Source organism: Pogoniulus pusillus, chromosome 7, assembly GCF_015220805.1.
Source record: "Pogoniulus pusillus isolate bPogPus1 chromosome 7, bPogPus1.pri, whole genome shotgun sequence".
In the NCBI taxonomy this organism is placed as follows: domain Eukaryota; kingdom Metazoa; phylum Chordata; class Aves; order Piciformes; family Lybiidae; genus Pogoniulus; species Pogoniulus pusillus.
In genome coordinates this window covers 30,705,656-30,719,544 of record NC_087270.1, presented here as the reverse complement: position 1 = coordinate 30,719,544, position 13,889 = coordinate 30,705,656, and positions in this window count along the sequence as shown.

Below are 13,889 nucleotides of genomic sequence, written 5' to 3'. Positions count from 1 at the left end.
GCAGAATCCTGATTACTGCAGAGACCTAGGGAGAAAGGACAGCATTTGGAGGTAGAAAGCACTTACCTGAACACCAGTATGCTTCCAAGAGAAGAGGCAGTGCATGTGGCAATCATCTCCATTTCATGGAAATGGTGCTGTTTTGTTTTTAATTCCCTGTGTCTGAGCATCCTTCTCCAAAGCTCAGGAAAGGACCTGTGACATCTTGTGCCATTGTTTGTGTGGGATCACAATGGCTATTCATAGCAGGGAATTGTTCCGGGGGTCATCCAGCTCCCCTCTGATGGTTGCAATGAATCAAATTGTGTGCAGTCATCAGATAATCCCAGGAAAGAATTCAAAACAGGCTTATCTCCAAAATACAGAGAGAAACCAGGAGTATTTGAGTGTCATTTTAAGTGTTTGCTGGAGTGGCAGAAGTGTGTAAACTCTTTGCGATGTTGTGTAACATTGCTCTGCACATGTTGTTCTCCTCCTTCTGCTTCTGCAAATCACCAATTTAATGTAATTATAACTTCTATTGGCAAAAGGCACTGATAGCACTAGCTAGCTTCTGAAGAAAACTGCTGCTCAGACAGGAGTGCTTTCAGCTCAGAGATATAGAAAGGGAAGGAAATGACACTCATCTGTCAGCCTTCTGCAGTAGGGGGATAAAAGATCTTAGTGTCCCCTTGACGGTGTTTGCCTCAACATTACAAATAACGATCTGGAGTGGCCCAAATCAGGTCTCTTTCCCATGCTGTTGTAAGAAACTGTGTTGTCACTGTCTCTGATTGCATTTTGTCTGTATTAGGAATCCTGGAGACTGAATTGGGGCATCATTTACAAAGTTATGAAAACTAGACTCACATGGATGTCCATTTATGTCTGAGACTCCTTAGGACAGGTACTCAGCTGATGAGAGATCCAGTCAGAAGATGTGCACATATACCTATATATGCACTCCTTTTTTATGCACATATATCTGAATACTCACTGTAAAGAACCAGAACTGCTACTGGAATTGCTTTGATTGGCTTTTACCTGCTGCTGGATGCAAGAGGGGCAGCGTGACTGACTGGGTTTAGATGACTTTCAAGGGAATTTAATTTGGATATTGCTAACTGCATGTCTCAACTCAGTCTGTGGGCTGGCAGTCCTGAGTAGCAGATGGTCTTAATTCTCTTGAATTTACTGCATGAGGCCTCTGGCTCACTCCTGCAATAGTATCTATAACAACACAAGTGCTGGATTTAGGGTTTGGCACAAAAAAATGGGCAAAACCTTTGAATTCTCTAAATCATAACAAAGTAACCCCTGGCTCTGCGCTGGATCTGGTGGAAGAAAAGCTGTGCACCTTTGCCTGATGCAGGCACTTTGCCTGCATGCTGAAGGAGGAGAGTTGAGCTGTGCTGGAAAATTTACTCTCTCCTGCCCCAGAGAGCAGCCGTGGTCATCCTTTGCTCACCCTCACTGTGTTGTACACCATTGCTAGGCCAGGCAGGAATATGCCAGAGGTATGAAGCTCGAACAGGAGGGTGTGATTCACATCATGAACCTGCTTGAAAATTGAAGAGGAGTGGAAATAAATTTTAGAATATAATTTAAAAAAAAGGGGAACTTTTATTTGAATTTATCCTCCAGAGTTTGCTCTTCAGTGGCAAAGTCAAGACAAGACAAGTCAAGTAAGCTACAGAAAACATTTTCATGGTGCCATGCCCATGGTCACTCAGAGAAGAAAGGAGTTTGCAGGTGCATGTGGCAATGACAAGGGGAGGCTTGGTATTTCTTGTGCTGGATGCTGTGCAAACTGAACAACACAGGGCTCTGCTCTAGAGACTGGCAAATGTTAGAAGGATGAAAGGATTAGTCTCATTCGCGACCACGTGGGCACTAAGAGCACAGCACAAGGATGATTGGTTAAACAATTTACCCGGCATCTGGTTTAGCTCCTGCCAAAGAAAGGGTGTTGTGTCAATGGGATATTTAGTCTGACTGCTCTGACATTTTGGGTCTGTTTTCAGTATGGCCCAGAAAGTCTGATGCAGTGCCAGTGACTGAACTGAGATATTTTCCGTTTCAGTTCAGGGTGCTCACCAGAAGACATGGTGAGTGTGTATTAAGATGATGGTGTGCTTCTTATCCCAACAGTTTCTCAAAACCATTACAAACTTCAGGAAGTCTTCAGCCATTTAGAACATGTTCATGGAGTCAGGGGATAACTGACATTGGAAGGGACCTCTGAAGAGCTCATCGTCCAGCCTTCCACCCTTGCCCCAGTATTCAGATTGACAAGTCTTTTCCCAGTGACTTTTTCCAGGCTACCAGCACTTAGCCATTTATGAGCACTGCTTCTAATCTGATAATACAGCATCCCTCCATGCTCAAGCCTTTGTATCTTTCTGGACTTGTTTCATCTTCCTCCCTTAAGACTAGGTAGCTTTTCTTATTGTCCCCATGCTGGGTCAGGGACCCTGACACAGCACAGCACGACATTCCATGCTGGGTGCTGAGCCTTGGGATATGGAAAGTCATGTCACTAGAGCAAAGTATGCTTAGAAATCTTGGCAGGCACTTTGGTGGCTGTGCAAGCAAAGCATCACCCAAACACCATGCAGTAATGTCCCCTGCTTTGTCGGATTTGTACAAGGATAACCCAAGCTGACAATTTGAGATCCCATTTTTTGGGACATTTCTGCCATCCCATTGCATGCAAGCAACAATGCTGTGTTTGGATAAAGCAGGGACGAGTTTTACTCCTTATTACTTTGCTGTCTGTGTCCATTTCCTTCTCTGGTCTTTGAACAGCAGTGAGCTGGCAGGCTTTCTTTATCTTAGTGACCACTTCGATGCACACAGCACCCTGTCAAGTCCTTTCATTCCCCTGCACCTTCTCCAGCACCCTGTCATCAGGGCCTCTGCACTGCCACAGATTTGCTACTGGATCTGCTTGAGACAAGCCAAGTATGGTAGTTATTTTATTGTGGTGGTTACCTGGAGATGGGCTTATACTAAGTGCTTTCTGTGAGTGCCTCATACTGGGTCTGACTTGGAAGGAATTTTTGTTTGAGAAACTTTGCATTATTCCAAGCTTTCACTCTGTTATGCTTCATATGCCAAGCGACTGCCCAAAATCAGCAAAGAAAACACTTTGGGGTAAGTCCTTACAGTTTGGGCTGGGATCTAAGAATGTTCATTGCCCCTTCCCAGCCCTGAGAGAATCCATGGTGGGAGATTCAGCCCTTCTGAGGGAGCTCACAGCACTACCAGCTCCCACACATCACAGATGGCAAGCCACAGAATGAGATTAGCAAAAATGGCATAAATCTGTGCCTTGAGACCCCTTCCCATTGTGGACACAGACGCCACATTTGAGTGAATCAGTGTAATCAAAGCAGCATGATGAGAGAGGTTGGTTCAATATTCATATGTGTGTCACTGGCAGCAGACCCTGCCTGTTGAATATAAAAAACCTAAAACTAAAAGGAACTCACAGCTTTCTGAAACATTTAAGCCTTGGATAAATAGCTGCCTCAAGACCAGTCAGATGTGCTTCTCTTAGTAGTACCATATGCATTAAAAAAAAATCAGATTATGTTTGGGTGTTAGCTTCTGTACTGAGTGAAAGATAGACATAACTGCAGGTTGGGGAAAACACACGTAAGAAGTCTGGTGGAAATCCTGTACAGGAAATGTTCAGCAGTTAAAAATGTGACCGGAAAATAACAATAGCCCTAAGCAAAAGCAAATTTATACTCAACAGTGGTGTTCAGTAGCTCCATTTTTTTGTTTGTTTGTTTGTTCATTTCCTCCTGCTGAGAAACAAATATCAAAACAACCACTGTAATGAAGGAAACCTTGTTTTCTTGGATGCTCAGTGGAAAAGAAGAAATTCGGTTAATTTTATTGTAGTTTGCTGCATGAGGTACAACACAGCAGCCTGCAGGCTTCCCTGGTCTTTGCGTGGCTGGTGTAAAACACACTGATCACTTGAGAACTACCTGAAGTGACACAGTAGCCAGGTGGGGGGTGGCCTCTTCCCTCAGGCAACCAGCAATAGAACAAGGGGACACAGTCTCAAGTTGTACCGGGGGAAGTATAGGCTGGATGTTAGGAGGAAGTTGTTGGCAGAGAGAGTGATTGGCATTGGAATGGGCTGCCCAGGGAGGTGGTGGAGGCACCGTCCCTGGAGGTGTTCAAGAAAAGCCTGGCTGAGGCACTTAGTGCCATGGTCTAGTTGACTGGACAGGGCTGGGTGCTAGGTTGGACTGGATGATCTTGGAGGTCTCTTCCGACCTGGTTCTACGATTCTACAATTCTACGGTTGCCATTAATAGTTTTTATCATTAGGACAAGGTGTCACGGAGGGGTATTCTGTCACCTACGCCGATTGTGGCGGAAGGGAGAAATTAATTGGTGCCAGATAATATTCTATAAAAAATTATAGTGTATTAACCTCAATATTCTGAACTCTCACCACCCCCAACCACTTTATATTAATATGGATCTACATGGTTATGGAAGACATTATAAGAATATATCAAACAGTAACTTGTTAATAACTAGCAAACATTCAAACTATAAACAGAGAGAGGAGTTTCCCCACAGCAAATACTACTTGGGGTCAATATGCTGCTTGCTCAGCAGGTGGGCTGAAGCTCTTTCTGCTCTATGGCAGGAGGCAATAGAAATTACAGAGTCATTAAAGCATTTACTCACAAATTCTTATTAATTATCAATTACCCTCCAGGGCTACGTCACAGCCTATACAGGTGTCCAAACTTCAGGGGAGTCTTTGCCCATGGACTTTGAGGCTGGAATCCTCCTGGCTTTAGGGGAAAGGAGAATCTTCCTGGCTTCTGGGGAAAGGACAGTCTCTGACCTTGTTCTCCTGGCGAATGATGCAATCTCTGCCCTTAGAATCATTGAATCAACCAGGTTGGAAGAGACCTTCAAGATCATCCAGTCCAACCTAGCACCCAGCCCTATCCAGTCAATTACACCATGGCACCAAGTGCCTCATCCAGTCTTGTCTTGAACACCTCCAGGGACGGCAACTCCACCACCTCCCTGTGCAGCCCATTCCAATGCCAATCACTCTCTCTGGGAAGAACTTCCTCCTAGCATCCAGCCTATACTTCCCCCGGCACAATTTGAGACCTTGTCTCCTGGCTTCTTCTGGACACTGTTCAGGGATTCTTGGGCAGGACCTCAGGTGCAGGAGGAGTACAATGTAACGCTGGCCACACTGGCCGATCGCGTGCAGGCAATCCAGGGTCTGCTTCCTGCTAACTCGGTGGCAGTAGAGCTTATCAGGCAATGATAAGGCAGCAGATGTGCAATAGGGTGCATGGCTGCATGGGAGACTGAGCTCTGTAGATACAAGCAGACTTAAGCATGATAATGAGAGTGAGTGAGCAATGTGGGGGAGCCTGAGCACTTTGTTTACCTATGCACCCCTATTTATTAAATGTGGGCCGAGATTAATGACCCATTGGCCACCAAAATGACAATCAGCTTGGCAGTTAGCCAACCTTACCATAATAGGCAAAAGCCACAGTCCTGGACCTTCCAAATATGGGAATCACATGGGCCTTACACTAGGCAGGCACGAGCTGGACCTGTGGGGGCTTACACAACCACCTTACACAATCAGGGGCCCTGGGCAGGCCAGACTTCATGGCACCAGGCCTCTTGTGTCCCTTTGTGCTCGTTATGTGTTTACCTCTGGTTATGGGCAGAAAAACATGTCCAGGCAGGGCAGGCATGAATAAGCCTATTTTCAGGCCTATGGGCCCTCCACCACACAAGGTAAGAAAGGTAGGTTTAAAATAAATGAAAATTCATGCATGCATTTACTGGTGAAGACACTAAGCTGCAGGTAGTTATATTCAAATGGCAAACCTGAAGGTTTCAACTTTACCTTTGCAAGCCAATGTGTGCCTCAGAGCAAGGAATTAAAGACGTTACAAGATGATGAATCAGTCAGCAGTGGTTTCGGCTTCTCGTACAGCCACTGAAGGCAGATTACCAACCTAACAGTGCTTAAGTCCATCAAGTGTGCAGACCTGGGCCAGGCAGGAAGGAGCAGGTTTTCAGATTTACATCACAGCAGTTGTGACAGCAAAGGCCACAGCATCTTAAATCTCTCTGAATCAGGACTGACCCTGCTAGCCCTGGCACTCCTGCAGTGAGCCAGGTCAGGGAGATGAGCAGCCTGAAGATTAATCATGTCTTTGTCCTGACTGCATTTGTGGCCACAGTAGCTGGTTGACCCTGCAGTCGTGGAAAAGCCATTATCAACTCCAAGATGCCATTGAGATGTGGGAAGGACTGGTCCCACAAGTGTCACTCCTCAAGACAATGGCTGGTCCTACTCCTGTGCACAGCTTTAGCCCCAGGGACGCCCTTTGTCCTGCAGTCCAGGGCTGGGCATGGAGCCATTCTTTGATAATCCATACGCAGAGAGACAGCAGCTCCCAGCTAGGGCTGACACACACCGCCAGCTTGGCTGGGGCTGCCGCTCACTGCTTTCAGTGTCCCGATTCCCATCACATCTGCGAGACATGAGATGCTCACAAGGGATTTCAGCTGCTAGACTGAGGAGCTGGTTTAACTGGCTTCACTCTTTTTGGAGTTCAAGCTCCCTTTGGTGGTAATAACCAAGATGTGCAGTGCCAGGGGTTTCTCATGCACTGTTCTACTTAAGTAACTTGCTAGTGAACTGGTATGGGGATTTCAACAAGGCAGCTGAAACAGCTTATCCAGCTCATAGATTGAGCTGCTGAAGGGTAAAGGGAGGCAGGGCTCAGTAGCCAAAAAATGAATATGAGCCATTTGTAGTATTTTCCTTTTTTTATTGTTATTTTTTTTACTTTGTGGCTGCTGTTATAGTCAGACTTGGCATTCCTGACCTGCTAAAGCATAAGGCATGGTGGGCACATAAACATAGCATTTTATCCAGAAAGTTTGATTTAGAGAGATGCTAATAATATATAAGGAGGTTACTTGGTCATGAATGTGTTGGGCCTAGAGAACCTGAAAACCTTTTGCCTGTTGAGTTGCTGCGGGGAGGGGATGGGGTTCAAAGTGTGAGGTGCTATTTGAGTTTCGAGGTTTCTTCTTATCTCTGCATTGGACAAATCACAGCACTAAACCCTTCAGATCTCAGGCATGACAGTAAGCTGGGGCAAACCCTCAGGCTCAACCTTTCCCCAGCACAGGTCTGCAATCATAGGGATGTTCAGGGAGGGTAAAGAAGGGAGGCAGATGCCTGGGAGGGGCACATTTGCTCCTTTCTAGCTGTCAAACTCCCCCAGCCCAGAGCTCCTCTTTCACAGCATGGCAAGCCTGGCCTCAGAAACTCCTGGGACCCATCGTGTAGAGGTGTAGAAGCATTGCAGCTGTGTGTGGTATAAAGCCTGTTGTGGGGGAGGTATGTGGAGGGAGAGATGAAGAGGAATGCTTAGGATTATTTCTCTTTTGTATCCAAGGCTCCCATTTACTTATGTAAGTATTCTTAGCTGAATAAAATGCTTTTTATTGACTTTTTTTTGATTGCTGGCAACTACTCCTGCTCCAATTATCTCTTAGCATTGTATTGCTGGAAGCCAGGCTCCAAGGTAAGCAAATGAAAATCTGACAGCTGGAATGTAAAGCCTCGTCTGAGATTGAAAGTTAGCACAAGCTCACACGCTGCACATTATATTGTTTGGGGAATCAAGCATGGGGGAAAAAAATTCCTAATCTCACCAGAGACAGCACCTTGCTGCCCCACTTTTGAGAAAGCTCCAGTACATAGCAAAAGCTTCACCCTTCCCAATTATCAAAGAACTGAAGCAGACACACTCACAGATTACTCCTGATCTGGATTTCCCACATTCCTGAGTTTTGGAGTGTAACTCACTGAGAAATTATTTTTGCATTACACACAAATAAAAGTGAGTCTTATGCAATGAAAATTGTCTGCAAAGCCACATTGAGCTAGACTGAAATTTTACTTCAAAAGAGAATGTTTTCATCGTGTAGATGTTTCTGGTTTCAGCATAAATTCAGAGCAAAACATCTTTGTTAGTATTTTGAAGTGGGATTTTCTTAATCATTAATTAATTATTTTGAAGTGGAGTTTTCTTATTTAGTTATTTATTTATTTGTTTGGTTTTTTTTTTTCACAGCATTCTTCAGTGTCACAGTTTTGAATAATTAAAAACAAAACCAAACTAGATCTTAGCAAAAGAGTACTTTTGAGAGAACATTGCTTTGGTGAAGACACATGAAGTTTCAGGGCGATCTGCCAGTGGTGAGAAAACAAATTCACCACATCCCTTGCAACATAGAATTTTGTTCCTGTTGGGCAAGTAGGAAGGGAAGGGAAATCACTTTTGCAATATTTTTTTGCAAAAAAAATCTAGTGTTTTTTCTTATCCTCCTCAGAACAGCTCAGATTTTACATTTCTCTAGAAAGAGAAGCAAATGTTAGGCTAAGAGTTGCTGGAAGTTGATTCCCTGTGGGAGAGTCATCTTCTGCCTATTTGTGAAAATCTACTACAGCAACACCATCAGCATACTGACAGAGAGCAAGGCACTTGAAGGAAAATGTAATTGTGCCAGCTGGTAGCTTCCATATCTAGTTTGCTCCTTGGCCTCATTTGTGCAGTCAAGGCAGTTGTCTTTTCTTGTGTTTTAAACTCCATCCTTTGGGCCAGCTCAATGCCCTTGTGCCTACTCAGTATATTGAAGAGTCATAGAATAGAATCAACCAGGTTGGAAGAGACCTCCAAGATCATCCAGTCCAACCTATCACACAGCCCTAGACAATCAACTAGACCATGGCACTAAGTGCCTCATCCAGTCTTTGCTTGAACACCTCCAGGGACAGCGACTCCAGCATTCTCAGGGTTTCCAAGAAACCTGGAATTTCTGCTTGGTGGCATGATAGAATGGTGGAACTTCAAAGGCTCACAATAAATACTGTATGAGCTGAGACATGCTTGCTATGATTTGCAACAAAAACAGACATCACATCCCTTAGCTTTCTCCTGGTTTACATCTCTGTGATGTTTTGTGCTCCTGACAAAACATTTATGGTGAGGTTTTTGTAAATAAATGAGTGCTTAGTATTAGTCTTCTAAGTTAGAATGTAAGCACTGCAGAAAATGGCTTGTTCTTCAAATGTGTTGGCCACTAATGAGAACTGTTGAGTGCTCAGTACTTTAAAAGTGAGCCTGATTTTCCAGTGCCCAGCTTCATAGAATCATAGAATCAACCAGATCGGAAGAGACCTCCAAGATCATCCAGTCCAACCCAGCACCTAGCCCTAGCCAATCAACTAGACCATGGCACTAAGTGCCTCAGCCAGGCTTTTCTTGAATACCTCCAGGGACTGTGACTCCACCACCTCCCTGGGCAGCCCATTCCAATGCCAATCACTCTCTCTGGCAACAACTTCCTCCTAACATCCAGCCTATACTTCCCCTGGCACAACTTGAGTCTGTGTCCCCTTGTTCTGTTGCTGATTGTCTGGGAGAAGAGACCAACCCCCACCTGGCTACAGCCTCCCTTCAGGTAGTTGTAGACAGCAATGAGGTCACCCCTGAGCCTCCTCTTCTCCAGGCTAAACAACCCCAGCTCTCTTAGTGATCAGGCTTTATAATAATTTAAAAAAAATCACAAAAACCTGCACTGAATTGAATTTACAGAGAGATCAGCAAAGGTATTCCACAAACCTTTCAATGTTGCAAAAATTGGTAAGGATTGAGAAGAAGAATGCAGAGATGGAATGGTGGAAGAACAGGACTGCTTTTTTTATGGGCAGCTCAACCCCTGGGGCTAAGCCAGTCACAAACTGTGTCTCAGAAGGGCACAGCATGCATCTGCAAAGTCTTCTGGGACCTTCCAGACGTGGCACTTGGTGCCATGGTCTAGCCTTGAGAATTGTGGTAAAGGGTTGGACTTGATGATCTATGAGGTCTCTTCCAACCTTGTTGATACTGTGATACTGTGATTCCATCATCTCTGCTTAATGCACGTCTATAAATGCTGTACACATATCTAAGTATCCTGAGCACATCCTAGCTATGCTTCCCTGGGCCTGACACACACAGAGAAAAGGTGTAGCCTGAGCGTGCACAACTGCTTCCCACACAGCCATTCCACAGGCAGGGTCACCTTCCATTCGTGCCATCAAAAACCCCTTGTTTTTGACCAATGACTTTCAGTGAGCTCTGCCTTTGGCCTGTAGCAGCCAGTTCTCTGCTGACCTTGCCCTGGGTGGCTGAGGCTGTGTCCCAGTCCTGCTGCTGTTTGACGACACCCAGAGCATTGCTGCTATTTTGTTCTCTGCCTAACGTGCTTCCCACCAGGGGCTGAGCACAGCGCTCCCAGGAGCTGCAACCACCCAGCAGCTGTTTAAAGTTTGTGCAGAGACAAAAATCCTCAGCTGTAGCTGTCTGTTCAAATACGTGTTCAGAGGCCAAGGCAATGCAACATGAGAAACACATTCTTAGAGAGCATGGATTCAAGTGGGATGACGTTTAAAGGGATTAGGACAGACCAGCCCCAGGGCTGTCAACATTGTACCCCATGGCAATTTAAGTGCTGAGATGTACCTATAAAGCAGAACACAACAGATGAGCCAAAGCTGATTTTACAAGTGAAGTGTTAATCATATTAAAATGGAAAATATAGTATTAAAAATATGGTAGGCTCCTGAGTGAACATCTGAGTCTTAGTATTCAGATGGATCTCATAAACAACCTGCAGAGCTCAGAAATGTGGTGAGTGGTTCAAAGCTGTCATCCCCTCTCCCAATCCCAAGGCTACTGAATGCTAAAAAATCCTTTGACACAATTTAGAAGGCATTTTGACTTCTCTAAACTGGCTCTCTGAAGGCTGTTTCCCAGTCAGGAATGAGCCAGAGTATTGTGACCTCTTATTGTACCACTATGGTGCATGAAGCAGAAGATATGATGGAAAAGTGTCTGTGAAGGACTTAGGACAGAGCTGAAGTCTGATCCTGGATGTCCCCTTTCTGGTGAAAAGATCATGCAGTGTTATTAAAAGGCTTGGAAGGTGGATTTGAGGGAGCATATGGAAATGAATTCTATGTTCCTGAGGGAGCATGCCACTTGAAGGGCACTTGAAGGGCTCTGGCTGGTCCTCTGTCCCACTCAAATGTGGGAAGAGACTACTGATGTTCTTGTAAGATTTATACAAGGTGATGACCTTGTGCCACGGGCTCCAGCCTTACTTTGTTTATATTTGTTACACCATTCTCTAAGGTCATTCCAACCTTCTATTTCTCTTAACTCAGCACTTCTGAGCTCCTGCACTCTCACCTGTCCATGGCTTATGTTCCAGCGTATAATATTCAGACAATTCTATAGAATCACTACATTTAATATTACTATTCCCAACAACCTTGGTCTTGCCTTCTTGGTTGAGGAGAAGGTCTTTGCCCTGGAGATTCTGGAAGAAGAGCTCGAAGCACAATGCACGGTTGGGCCTTTTGTGAAGACTGCTGTGTTATTTGTCCCAGCTCCTGGCCAGTGTAACCTCGATGGTACTTCTCATCCTGCTCCAGAAGAAGTTGAGGCAAAGGTCAATACTCATAAGTGGGCAGGGATGATTCCATGCACTGGAATTGTGAGATCCTCTTGACAAAAGCTGGTATGAAAAACAAACTGTGCTAGAGAAAATATAAGAGGATAAGGCAGCTGTGTGTAGGCTGAAATGCAAAGACAGGGGCTGGTTTGATAGATTCATGACAAGACTGAGGTGAAGCTGAGGAGATCAACCTATTATAGGTTTAAAAAATGGTCCCCTTAGAAGACTGTCATGATTGCTCTACTGTGCAAATTTATGACATGCAGTGGGAGTGATCATGTCTTCTGTGCGAGCTGCTTAGGGAAAAAAATCAGGTTTTTTCCTATGAATAATGTTCACAGAAGTGCAACAGGAGGATTTTTTTTCCCCTCAAGAAATTTGGTTGCCCATTGGAGGAAGAAAACATCCTGCAATAAGGTTATCAGGGAGCTGACTTTTTGTGCTTGAAAATTGGAATGAAGTTTTTAATTAAGACTATTTTTTTTTCTTACAGATTTTAATTATAGACCAAGCAGATTCACCCCACCCCACCCCCAAGAAATAGGGAATTGAACACTTTTTTTTTCTGCTTGAAAATATTTTGCAGTGAGATGTGTCAGCTTCTCTTCTTAAATATCATTGCCACTTACCCCCAAAAGTAGTTTCCATATGCTACCAAATAAACTCAGTAATATAGGGTTTAGTTGTAAGAAACAAATATTTCATGGTACTGCATGTAAACAATTCTTTATTTTAGGCATAATGTGAATTTGAATCTTTCTGGCAGGTGTTCTGAGAGTACAGCTGCAGAGTCTTTTGTGGGTAACTGTCCTCAGTGCCATCAGTGGGGAACTGTGGCCAAAATGCTTTCCCTGTGAGGATAACTATGGGTTCTTTTAGTCTAGAAAAGAGATGCTTTTGGGATATTTAATGGCAGCCTTGCAGTTTCTGCTGCAGGAGACAAAGCTAGGCTTTCCTGGAGGTGTGTGGCAGCAAAAGGAGAAACAGCAGTCATGAAGTATTTCTGGGAGGTTCAAATATAATGTTGAGAAAAGGTTATGTCCATAAAGACAGTTAAACACTGGAGCAGGTTGCCCAGAGAGATTGTGCAGTCTGCTGGGCTGGCCTGCATGCAAATGAGAGACAGTAATCTCCCACTAAAGGCTTACTTACTGAGAAGGAAGGTTGCATGCCACAGTTTTTAGGAGTAAAGATCAAAAGGCAGTAAGTAGTGAGAGCCCTGTGCAAATGCCAGTGGGTTTTCGGATGGGCATTGTGTTGCACCGGGGAAAGGAGTGGATGCCAGGAAGAAAAATATCTCTAAACCAAACAAAATGGTAACATTCAATCAGCTCACCATTAGCTCATGTATGTTATGATGGATGTGCTGAAATGGCTGATTTTTTTTTTTTTTAGGGGACAAATCTATTGCTTCCCAAAATGTCTCACATCTCTGTCTTCCCCTTTCATTAGGTGGCAAGATCAGATGGTGCCTATTTTTTACTTTGGTTAAAAATAACTATTCTTCTCATAAGAAGGGAGAGTTTGTCCTTAGGGAGCTTTACCAATGGTACAGGTTCATGAAGCAGATGCTAACTTTTTGCTCTTAAGTGGGGTTGCTCCTCTAAATGTAGTATATTTTTTGCAAGCCAAAGCAGTGTGTTATATATAGGATAATTGTATCATATCATCTGTCACACAACAGCCCTTCTAAAGGTAGTGGCAATTATAGGCTGTCTTCTTTGAGCTTTAATTTTACACAGAGGAGACAGACATATTGATAACACCTTACAAAATCTCTTTTCCCTCTTCCAACCAGGGAAGCAGGCATTCTTAAATTTTAATTTGTAGATGTTTTCCTTAGTGTGACTTTGATTATCATTTTGTGAGTGTCCAGTTGTGCCCGGGGAGGTCTAGGCTGGATGTTATGAGAAAGTTCTTCATGAGAGAGTGATTTGCCATTGGAATGGGCTGCCCAGGGAGGTGGTGGAGGCACCATCCCTGGAGGTGTTCAAGAAAAGCCTAGATGAGGCACTTAGTGCCATGATCTAGTTGATTGCATGGGCCTGAGTGCTAGGTTGGACTGGATGATCTTGGAGGTCTCTTCCAACACGGTTGATTCTATGATTCAAATCTTCAAGTACAACACTGGGAACCCATAACTAGACTCTTGCCAAAACCATTGGCAAGATTGATTTTCATATCAATTTATTCTCTGCCATAAGGAATAACTTCCCCTTTATCTTGAGATGCAAAGATTTCAAAGGATCTTCTGATACCAAGAAATGAGCAGTAATAAATTATCTTCCTTTCTTTTACAGTCTTTG